Source organism: Fundulus heteroclitus, chromosome 7 (genome assembly GCF_011125445.2).
Source record: "Fundulus heteroclitus isolate FHET01 chromosome 7, MU-UCD_Fhet_4.1, whole genome shotgun sequence".
Classification (NCBI taxonomy): Eukaryota; Metazoa; Chordata; class Actinopteri; order Cyprinodontiformes; family Fundulidae; genus Fundulus; species Fundulus heteroclitus.
Window position 1 is genome coordinate 9154656 of NC_046367.1, and position 12264 is coordinate 9166919.

Here is a 12264-nt window from a genome sequence, read left to right on the forward strand (position 1 = left end):
CCCGTGCTTAAAACACTGCATATCACTTCATAACACTGGTTTTAAAAATTGGTACAAATATCTTCTGGTTTGCAGGAATTGACACATGGTTAGAGCAAAACTCCACAGATCCATTTCATTTCTGAAAATCTTGGGCGTGACAATGACCAAAGCTTCAAAGGTACAAAATGGCAGAGAACCAACAAAAACCAGCAACCAAAAACAACCAACAAGCACAAGCTCAACCACCTCATTCGATTATTTTTATAACCTGTTGCACACTAAGCTGTTTTCATGTAAGGTGGCAAATAATATGCAAGTTTGTGCCCTTGACAGTACTTTAAAAGTAAAATAGATGCACCATCTGTCCAAAAGTATTAATTTGCCTTCATCCACATATGGACTCGAGGGACAACAACAGCCTGTAATCTTCTGAAAGGCTTTTCACAAGGTTTAGGAAAAAGGTTTATGGGAATTTTGACCATTGTTCTTGAAATTACTTTTCTGGGGTCAGACACTGATGTTGGGAGAGAAAGCCCAGTTGGTATTGTTTAATTCATCCCAAACCCAAAGATGTTCTGTTGGGTTAAGGTCAGGACTTTGTGCAAGCCAGTAGGTTCTTCTGCACCAAACTCAGTCATCCATGTGTTTATGGACCTTGATTCTTACATTGTGTAAAAAGTTGGATCAGGGAAAGGACCAAACTCCAAACTGGTATCATAAAGTCGAGAACAAGAAATTTTCTTTGGAAAGAAGTTCCTTTCCATGAAACTACAAACCCAAGCCCGACTTCTGGAAGGAAGCCACAGACCATAATCCTGGTCTCCACCTAATTTGATGTTGTGCAATCAGAGAATTACAACTTCTGGCAACTAAAGAACCACGACTCATTTACTGGAATGCCAGAGAGAAAGATATGATCCAGAGACCATTGGTGGTGTGCTTTTCACACGGCTGCATGCGGCGCTGTGCAATGCACTTTGGGACATGAGGCCACATGTAGCTTGGAGCTCTGTAGCTATTGAGACCTGCAAGACGTTTGCAACCAATGCGAAGTATGAAGCCCAACTCCTGCTGACCCTGCTGTGGAATAAGTCTTACCACGTCGTGGTTGAGTTTCTGTCATTCCCACATAGCTGGCAGATCGTGTCCATCATGTTACGTATTGTACTTGAGTTATTCTCCAACGCACAGAAGGGTGCCGGGTGAAATATTCTGTGCAGCAAACACTGAAAGATAAAGCAAATCGGATGTTTATGGCTTTGAAATGTTCTGCAAGAAAAGAGAAAGCCAAATATTTTTTTTTATTAACAAGAACAAAAACAAAGTTCTTTCTGGCCGAGACATTTCATACTTCACAAAAAAACTCAGGCGAAAACCTCCTGAGAAGTCCTCATAGAGTCCTCCCACTGCAGCATACTCTATAGCAGTAATCACGCCCTCTTCATATCTATGAGCAATCACAAAATAGTTGCCCAAAAAATGTGACCGCAACAAACTCCAGAAGTAGGGCTGCAAGAACGGAATGATGTCATATTTTTTCTTGCTGCCCAAGAGGACATACATACCGTCATGTTTAATCAATCAGAAAAGGTGTTCCAAGGAGTCTGGTTTATCAGCTTAAAAGTACATTTTGAAAAAAAAAATCACGTTTTAAGGAGGTATTAACATACTTTTCATCAAGCCCATATTTATCTATTCAGTTAATTGATTTGAAGTAATATTCTAATCTTAAATGTCATGTCTTCATTATCGGTAAGCAAACAATCATTATAATTAACAGAAAAACAGCTTGAAAACACAAATATAATTAATCTATACAACGGGATTCACTTTGTGAAATAGTTACACTTTTCAATCATTTTCTAATTAATTATATATGCATAGATATTTGTTTGAGTCAACATTAAAGCAACAGGATTATAATTAAATATAAATATAATTGTAATAATATGCTTGGTCATTTCTGCGGCAGAAGGAATAACTGTTGGCTTTCTGGTTTAAATGAAAGGAGATAAAACATCCATCCATCCATTTTCCAAACCGCTTTATCCCTCATGGGGTCGCGGGGGGTGCTGGTGCCTATCTCCAGCGTTCACTGGGCGAGAGGCGGGGTACACCCTGGACAGGTCGCCAGTCTGTCGCAGGGCGGAGATAAAACATGTTACACAAATTTAGTTTCCGGGATTTGTAAAATCACATCAATAGCTTCGGGGTTTCTAGACAAGTTTTGGTACAATAAGAACGTGTTGACGGCCCAGGCCAAGGCAACGAAAAACTATCTTTCCTCACCAGATGGAGGAATACAAGGTTTCCTCTTGCTTCGCCTTATCTCGTAATCCTGAAACAGGCTCATGGATTTGAATCACTTCTGCAGGGCATCATTTTATGTGAGTGAATTTTGTCGCGTCAGCAGCGAAGCACACAGGATCAGATGTGTTTTTGCTCTTTTAAATTACAGAAAAGCGCTGTGTGTGAATCAGCTCAACTCTAATCCCCCCCGAGCTCAAAAACAAATACATGAACATGAGCCAGCCGCCGCTGGAGGAGGAACACACCTCATGCCTTTACTGTTTCTGTGGCGTGGCTGCTCTCCTACTAAACCCCAATCACACGACAAACCATCGGGAAGCGGATGTGAGAGGAGGAAAACGCTGTGGACGCCCTAGAGTATGTTGTCACGTCCACATGAGGCCAGCTGAATTTGAAAGCACGTATTTTCCTCTGCAGGTCCAGAAAAACATGGAAAGAAAATATAGTGTTGTCGCGTAAGCAGAGACATAAAAAGCTATCGTTTCGTCTCAAGCATGAAATGGCAGTTTAATTAGTCGTGCAGTAATTTGGGAATATTCAGTGCTTATGGGCTGCAATTAAATTGTCTTGGTTATCTGACAACAAAAACAGGATAATAAGGGACACGGCGATAGTGACCTCGGACACCACGGCCACTCTGAATGAGCCTAAACCCTGAGGACTTAACGGCTGAGTGGCCGCTTTTTAAATGGTAATGGTGCTGCCAAACGAACAGCCTGTCTCACGCCGTGAAATGAAAAGATGTTTCTCGTAGCGTAGCGTCGCCTCTGTACAACGACGGGGAAAACTGACAGGATGGTAGATCTCTCTTGCACTTCTTAATGGATTTAAAATTATAGCTTTTAATATGAAATCGTTGACTAATGGCCCACACACACACACACAGCTCTGTCCTGTTTCTTCACACATTTAAATACGATTGTCAAATGCGTTGTGTCGGCTAAAAGTGAAAATTTCAACTGACTTAGTGCTCTTCACACCTGCCGGCCCGGTGCAACCAATGATGTCAGTCTTTGTACTACTTTGGCTTTTAATTAGCAAAAATCAAGTATCGCTTTTATAAATACATATTCTGGCAAAGTCTAATAACATCACATCAAAAATGAAAGTGTTCTTATAGCTTAGAATTAGTAGTTTATGAATAGGTGACGTGGACCCACTGGTAGGCGCCATGTTGCGTCGCTATTTCTGATTTCAGTAGCCGAAAGGGGTTTCTGTACTCACTCACTAATTTTAGAGGCCAAATAAGTGACTACACATTCAGAAATAAGCTAAAAAAAACACGACTCATGGCATTTACAAGCGACTTTGGAAAAAAACAAACCCAAAGTTGCTTATAATAAGCAGACTTGGTAATTGGTGCATATTTGCGCAGATATAGATGCATCTATCTATCTATCTATCTATCTATCTATCTATCTATCTATCTATCTATCTATCTATCTATCTATCTATCTATCTATCTATCTATCTATCTATCTATCTATCTATCTATCTATCTATCTATCTATCTATCTATCTAGATAGGTATGTTTGTATGCAAAAATAAATGAACAACAACAAACATCGCTTGTACACTGCCCCTGTTCTTATCTATTCCCCAAAATAGGTTTCTTTTTTTTTTTAAATAGATTGTAGTTTGTTGTTTTGTTTTGTGTTTTTCTTTCTGTATTTCTGGAGGTCTTTTTAGGATGCGAGTTTTGGAACCCGGAGTCAAATTTCTTGTTTGAACCCACAAACTTGGGGAATAAAGTTGATTCTGAGTCTGATTCTGGTGTTGCTGGCTTAAAAAATGTTACCACATAGTTTTCTCCTTTGATCGGCTTCTCTATACCTTCTCACTCACAAAGCAAATTAGCACTAATGATAGCACAAACACAGCTGTGTTTCTTCCCCACTTATTAACAGCGTCCACACAAACTGACAGTGTTGTTAGCTTGGCCTGGTAGAAATTCGCCACGGTGCCTTCACTGGGCCGAAAAGGCTAGACTTTTTTCAGTTTCTGACAGCTGGTCTATTTTATGAACTTCTTGATAAGGCATTTTATCATTCATCTCTCACGAGTTTCTTTATTTTGGTGTTGGCCATGGAGCTGGTTGCTTCTCTGTCAGAAGACTAAAGATTGTACATTACCTCTTTGGCACAAACAGCACTGATCTGTGAGAATAGCGGGTTTCCTCTTATCCCATTTCCAAAAAAAAATAAAAATAAAATAAAGAAACTTCTCCCCTAAATGCAGGCATAACACCTTATTCTAATGAGTGGAAACATCTTTTGGTTAGCAGTTCTTATGAATTATACAGATGCACAACGCTTGGTTCACTCTTATTTAACTGAAACAAAAGTCCCAACTATTCAGTCAATCAGACCATGTCGTGTACTGTACGTTGTCCAAACTGTTTGTCTCTTTTTCTTCTCATTGCTTGGCCTACTGGGTTTACGCTGTAACCCAGCTGGTGGTGGCTATTGATCATAACATACCAACTGCATATTAGTTAAATTTTATTACATTCGTCCAGAATATGTGTGCTTGATATTATTTCATCATTTGTTTTCCCCCTTCACTTCTGTAGATGTGCATTATTTGCACTTGCAATCACCCTGACATCCCCTCAAAACTGAGGGAAACAACCCAAACCCAAACAGCCCACTCACCAATGACATCAACATAAGCTGCACCAGACCAAGTGAGTCAGTGGCCACCCAGTGCAACCCGTGCCCCGCAGAGGCCCAACAGAAGCCCATCAGCCAGAACACAACAGCAGGAGACCAATGCCCTATTCAAGGTCTTTGCTAATTCACTCCCAAAATGTCCCCAGGGCAACGTGCTAACCCCACAACATGCTAACCCCACAACATGCTAACCCCACACATCCAAGCTAACCATCTGCAAAACGTCCTGGGCTAAAGCACACCCATCATCGCCCAGCCCTACAACCGAGGGGACAATAATGAAAAAACCCAACAACGCAGAGCCAGCACCAGACATGCCAGCACACTTAAAATTAAGTAACAACAAAAACTAAAACCAGAAAAAAAAGGTAGATAAAATGATAAAGAGCAGCTAACAGCATAGCGTGGGCTCATAACGGACCATCTTCACCGGGAGCCCATCTGACGGCAGGCATGCCCATGTAGGCTGCAGAGGAAACCACCACAGAGCAAGCCAGAAGTGAGCCCACAGAACAGCAGACGGGGATGACGACGCGGGCCGGACAGACGGCCACCATCAGTGGGACTCTGTGCGTGTGTACGCATGTTGTGGCTGCACCAGGCAGAGGGTGTCACCAACATGCACTGGAGGTGGCAGCAGAAATGCGGCCACAAAGGACCCAAAACAGACTTAAATAAAGAGGTTGCGTTCGCAAGTGTTGTAAAATATTAGGATGCAATTAAAATGTTTGCTCTGTGACTGATTTATTTCCGCTAAACACAGGCTAATTGCGCACCTTGGCAGCTCTTCTCCTGCGCTCATGGTAAACAGCATCTTGCTCTCGGAGCTAGTTGGCAACAGAGCAAAAGTTAAGAGGAAACACACAGTTTTACCTGCACGCGTCTGTGTGTTGGTCGAAGCCTCTGGTGCCAAGACAAGCATTTAGGCTTTTTGTTGCCAAAGCCTGATATAAACATTGGCAAGTGAACGAATCCTCTGTCAGCAGTGACTCAAAGAGACTGGAGGTGTAAAAATAAAGGCTTCGCTCTTAGGTTTGGGGAACTCCGTCACTGGCCATGAACAGGGTCCGGATTTCTGCCTTGTTCCCAGGGGGAGCCGGCTGCTCTGTTGGCTGTAGTTGCCTGGCGAAGGTCTGTTTTGGGATCGGATGGGTAATGGTTCCTCAGGGAGGTTCGAGCTCAACAAAAACTCTGCTTGTGCACGAGCAGCTTTTGATTACTGAAGCTGCGTGAAAAGAACACGTGTTGCGCTTTCTCCAGATGGCTCAGGATCCGACAAGCAGCAAAAGCTGCAGAAGGGAGAGTTATGACATACGTTGGAGGTTGTGAGAGAATGTATTTCGATCGGAGGCATGGGGTTTTCCTGCAGAGTCGGCAGGGTGGGTGGGTTGGGGGGGGGTGGGGGGTGAAATTAAAATAGAGGTCATGAAAATTGATTCGCTCAAGACGCAAAGTCGTGCACATGGATCTGCTGACAGACATCATCTGGTTGATAGTGATGCAGAGAGGGAACCTCCAAATCTCCAATTACAGGTTTTTCAACCTTTACTGATATATATCCTGTACAGCTGATCTGAAAAACAAACAGATCTGTTAAAAGGATGAATGCAATACATAAAACCAGTGCTATAACCTGGTTGTGAAGGTATGTCCAACCTTCAACTAACACGAGTCACCGGATTTTATTACCCAGAGTCCCAATGGGCTGTGATGTTCACAGATGACATTATTATCTGCAGTCAGAATAATGTGGAGAGTCGGCGACTGAAGGCAATCTCTATTGGTTCAACCATTCAAAGGAACTGTCAGTGCACAGGAGGAGCAAAGAAGAGGGTGTCTGGTAGGTGGACTGGATAAATTCAGGTGTCGGCGGTGATTTATGAACGAAGGCGCTGCTAGAGCCAAAAGCATGCTGGTCAAGAACATGGCTGCTTTATCCTGTGTTATATGGTTGGAAGAACTGAAGGACAGTTCTGCCAGGTGCCAGCGTGAGGTGGGACTGCAGAGTGTTTGTGACAACCTTTGGGAATGGACATTGACTAGGCCATTCTAACTCATGATTATGCTTTAATCTACTCCCCCCCCCCACACACACACACACACACTCACACAAACACACACACATACACTAGTATTTTGCAGCCTCCAACAGGTTTTCATCCAGGATTGCCCTCCATTTAACTCCCATCCCCACAGCATGATACTACCCTCACTAAGTTTCACAAGGAATTGGTGTGTTCAGTGTGGCGTGTGCTAGTTTTCTACCGTGCATATTGCTTTGTATGTAAGCCTAAAAGTTCAGTTTTGGTCTTATTTTACCGGAGCCTGTTTTTTTTTTTTTAAGCGATTAGGTCATCAACACGTTTCTACAGTCATGGATGTAGTACAATCATTTGATTAAGGTGTGATGGAGCAGGGAAACGTGCAAACACGCAGCAGTGGGGCGTTTGGGATCAATGTTGATGGATACTCCTCTACATGACTTCTAGCAAACTGCAAACTAGACTTCTCTGCTTTTTAACAAAAGCTTTCTTCTTGCCACTTTTTTAAATAAAGACCAGATTATTTGATGTGCAGATCTAACAAATGTCGTGCCAACAGATGACCCCATCTGTTAATCTGACTAGCTCTATCATACCCCAAAGTTCAGCAACACGGTCTACTGTACTGCAGATCGTGTGAACCTTGGTAAAAGCAGTCACACCTCCATCTACACTCTGCAGACCAGAACATCCAACCATAAAGGCACTAAAGCCATTTGGCTCCCTCTTTATGGCATCCTCTCCTCGGCATGTTGCGGGAGTATCCTTGTCATGTTCTGTTTGAACCACTAAGTGCCCTCTCACATCTCCTTTTTCACCACGATGACACAAATTCATCCAGACAGACACTGCTCTGGGATGCAGGTTAACAGACATATGTCTGGGCTCTTTGCGAAGAAAACCAATAAGTGTAGAGGTGCTCTTTTTTTGTTTTTGTCTCCGTTGTTACCATGGTAACAGCAGAGCATTTTGATGCATCAAAGTCTTTGCAAAGGAGAGACAGAAACGGAACATCTTTTATTTCATCATGTTTTTTTTTTAAAATACTGACTCAGATTTTACCCCGCTGTTGCTCCACTTCATGTTTGCTACTGACTGTACTTTCACTGACTGGTTTGTACTCAGAGCAAAAGAGGCGCGCGTAAGGAAAACAAGAGGAATTAAAATGAGAGAAAAATGTTTATACCTGGGAGCTCATGGAACCGCCTTCTGGAGCATAAAATGGAGCATAAAATGGAGCATAAACCTGCAGAATTAAACTAAGGAAGACAAAGCAAAGTCTATTTGTTATGTTCAATCACCTGAAAATGGAATGGATAGGATGAGGTTGGATCACGGAGCTGCTGAAATGAAGCCAGACTGGCTGTTTCAGGCCGTGAGCGAAAACAGTTTGGGCTTATGGACCTGTGACCGACCAAATAATAGACTTTTATCCGGACGGAGAGATGATAACACTGTGTATGCATGTGTGTGTGTGTGTGTGTGTGTGAGAGAGAGAGAGAGAGAGAGAAAGAGAGAGTCTGTGTTTGTGTGTGTGTTTGTGTGTGTGTGCACGCAGTTTGGAGATTTATTTTTCTATTCAAGTGCTTTATTTCAATGGAGGTTTCACTTTATCTGCAGGTCAGAATGCAACGTATCGACGTAGGCGGCTTAGATGGAGTAATCTTTAGAAAAGCACATAAACACACCCTGCAGCTGTTCATCAAAAAACCGAGCGGAGCAGAGAAGGATGGAGTGCGTCATGACATGCTTTGGTTATTATGGAGAGGGAAAAAGAGTTTGGATTCAAAATTAAACGTGATCAGCAAGGCAGGGAAGGCTAAATCACATCAGGAGCAAGAAAATATTTTTCATACTGGGGGCGTCAGCCTGGAAAAGTCATGGTGAAGCGATGAGTCATTTTCCAGAAACTCTCTTCATCCTCACCTGTCAGTGTTTGGACTGCAGCTTTTTTTATTTTTTATTTTTTTATAACCTGACCAGGAAAACAATGCGGTAATCTGGTTCAGCTCATCCCGCCGTTACCCTCCCATCTACTGCTTTTTAATTCAGCTCCGATCTTCCCACGCAGACCAGCGCACAATTACCATCCGACCCTGAAATAACAGGTTGCTGCTGCCACATTTCAGAGCCGAGGCGTGCCAGCGCTGTGATTAGCTGCAGCAGCCAGGGTCCAGAGCTGTGACAGACTAATTTCAGACCAAACTCAAGCTTTCTGGTCACCATAATCAACTTGTCGGGTTTATAACGGCCGTTAAAAATCTACATCACAGCGAGAAGCTTTCTTTGGATGGCGTTTACGCTTTTGCTGTGTTGAGAGGAGCACCACTTGACATTGCTGATTGGGACAAAATCGGGCACATTTCTGCGGCGACCACGCCGTTTTCAGACACGTAATGAAATTGCATTGCATCACTTTGCAAGCAAAGTGGTTTTGCACATTTAATGAAGGTGATAAAAAAATATGAAAATGGCCATTAGTGTTGTTCCTGCACCAGTGGATTTCCCATTTTTACCGTCCCAGGGTTCAGAAACCCTAGGGCCTCATTTGGGAGAAGCAGTGTTGTGTAAAAACAACTGTCAACAGTAGATTAAGGGCTTAGCCAGATCTAGTGTTTAATTGTTTCCTCACTGCATGGGAGGACTCAAACAAAGGAGGCAAATAAATAAATACATAAAAAAATAGAACAGGAAAAGATGTCAGTTTAAAATCGTGTTCAGACTGCTTTGTGATAGATTTAAGTTCTTGTTTTCCTGATATGTGGGAGTTTCTTTAGAAAGTTTTATTATTCAAATGCCTTATTCCCACAGGCTTCAGGGTACCCCTGCACCAGAGTATCATCATACCCTGTTAACACCTTCAGCAACAAAAAGAGGAAAAATATAATACAGCCAAGCAACAGTTTACTGATATTACTTTATAACATGTAATAAAAGCCACTGAAGGTTAAAATTGTGTCTATACTACATATTGCCAAAATTATGCGATCCTTTGCCTTCACACATATGAACTTGAGTGGCCTCCCATTGTCAGTATGTGCTTTAATGGGACATCAGCCCACCCTTTGCAGCTGGAGGAACTTCAACTCTTCTGGGGAGGCTCTCTGCAAAGATTAGGAGTGTGTTCACGGGAATCTTTGACCTTCCTTTCAGAAGCGCATTTTTGAGGTCAGACACTGATGTTGGCAGGGCTCATGGTCCCAAAGAAGCCCAATCAAGCTGAGGTCAGGACCAGTCAAGTTATCCATGCCTTTATAGACTTTGCTTTGTGCCCTGGTGAAGTAATGTTGGAACATTCATAAAACTCTAAGACTGACCAAAATTTCATAGTTTCCCCAAAGTGTTAGGATTTCCTTTTAGTAGAACCAAAGGGCCATGCTAATGTCCATGAAAATCCGCCCACATCAGAATTCCCTCTCAACAAACTTTCTTAACTTTATACTTAACACACAATGCGCTCAGGGCATTGAAAAAAACAAAACAGCAGTTTCTTATTGGGCTGTCACAGAGAGAAGCGTGTTTAGTAGAGGAGAAATGTCATGGATAAACTTATTGCACAAGTGGAATCATATCACAGGACCACACTAGAAATCACTGAATTCATGAGAGTAATCATAGTCTTTGCCAAATGTTTTTAGAATCAGCCTCTATGAGGTTCTGAGACAATGAACGGGGCAGGAAACCTGAATTCGGGTGGGACACTGGGCCCAATATGACACTATTAATGTACGATAATCAGGAGCGAAATTACCACATTATGATGGAATTTAGAAAATTATAAAATATCTATTATTTGAAGCAAAACATCTATAATCAATCCTACCTCTGCCTGTAATTACACACGCCATGCACTTGGGTTTTGTGAATGTTTTAAATGTTAAATCAGTAGCCCAGCACGTACAATCCGCAACATGCACCATTTGGTTTAAAATAAATTCTTTCCCCTTGGCTGACTGCTAGAAAAGTGTTGTAAAAAATGAAATGTCATCTTTATTATACGGTTTACTGTTTTAATTTTAAATGGAACTATGTAGAATGATGTTGGCTTCATTGTGCAAATAATCATGTTTAGCAAAGAAACAAGATATCTTCTTCGGTGATTTAGTCCTATTATGACTACAAATACAGGGAATTTGCTGACCTAAAGAAATACAGTTAGGTAAAAAGTATTTGTTCCCCCCCCCCATAGCCTTTTGTCCTCTTGTTTTTGTCAAAGGTAAATGTTCTAATTTATCAAAGAGATTCAAATAGCAGACAAAAGCAAGCTGAGTAAATATAAAAAGCAGATTTTGTATGATTTCATTTGTTAAGGTCAAAAAGCTATCCAAATGAACTTCATTAAATTAAATTAAATCAATGATTAAATCCTTCATTAACTGTGATTAACCATATGTTTTGAAAGCTGAAATCATTTTAACTAGCCACAGCCAGGCCTATATATCGTCTGACATGTAGAATCAAGAAATCACTTAAGTAGGACTAGAATGAAAACATGAAGCAGGCTAAAAGACTCCTATCATAAGACAGTCAAGAACACATTAGAAAACAACTCCTCACTTGCTTTAGTTAAGGCCAGTGTTCATAATTCAACAAAAAGAATGAGAGGCTGCAAAATGGCCTCCATGGGAGCGTTCCCAAAACCACCGCTGAGCATAATGGACATAATAATCTGCTTCATGTTTCCCCAGAAAACACTTCTTGATAATCACCAAGTCTTTTTGGAAGACATTCTATGGACTGATTAAGCTGAAGAGGAACTTTTTGAAGTATATTTGTTCTGTAACTTTAATACAGAAAAAGAATACACCGGCAGTCACACACGGTGCTTAAGAATAATGGTTACATTGCCACAAACCAATAAAGTGGCAACAAAACGTGTTCACAGCCAGCTATCTAACCACAATCCCAAAACAACCGTAAAGAGAGCATTTCCCATTACAAACCGATGCAAAATCACTACAAAGGGACAAAACCAATATTTTAAAAAGCACTAAAGATGAAATTGTGGCAAAAGAGAAAAGCTCATGACAGAAATGTCACTCCTGATGACTAGAAATAGAGAGCGATAGGCACAGAATGGCCATGAGGCGACTAAAGGAAATGAAAGGAGCAGCATAATGACTTCAGGACAAACTAAAAAGAAAGCTAAATGAATAGAGTAACAGGACACAAAATGAAAAAAGTGTCACAACAGTAGTTCAGATAACCTGTAAGAAGTTTGCATTCACTCATCATCACCATGGATATCACCTTAATT

At 41.5% G+C, this 12264-nt stretch overlaps 1 protein-coding gene across 3 annotated transcripts in view; it reads left to right on the forward strand.

The window, feature by feature from the left end:
- Positions 1-12264, forward strand: part of pde1a (phosphodiesterase 1A, calmodulin-dependent) — a 76237-nt gene that overhangs the window by 23093 nt on the left and 40880 nt on the right. The window lies entirely within an intron of this gene.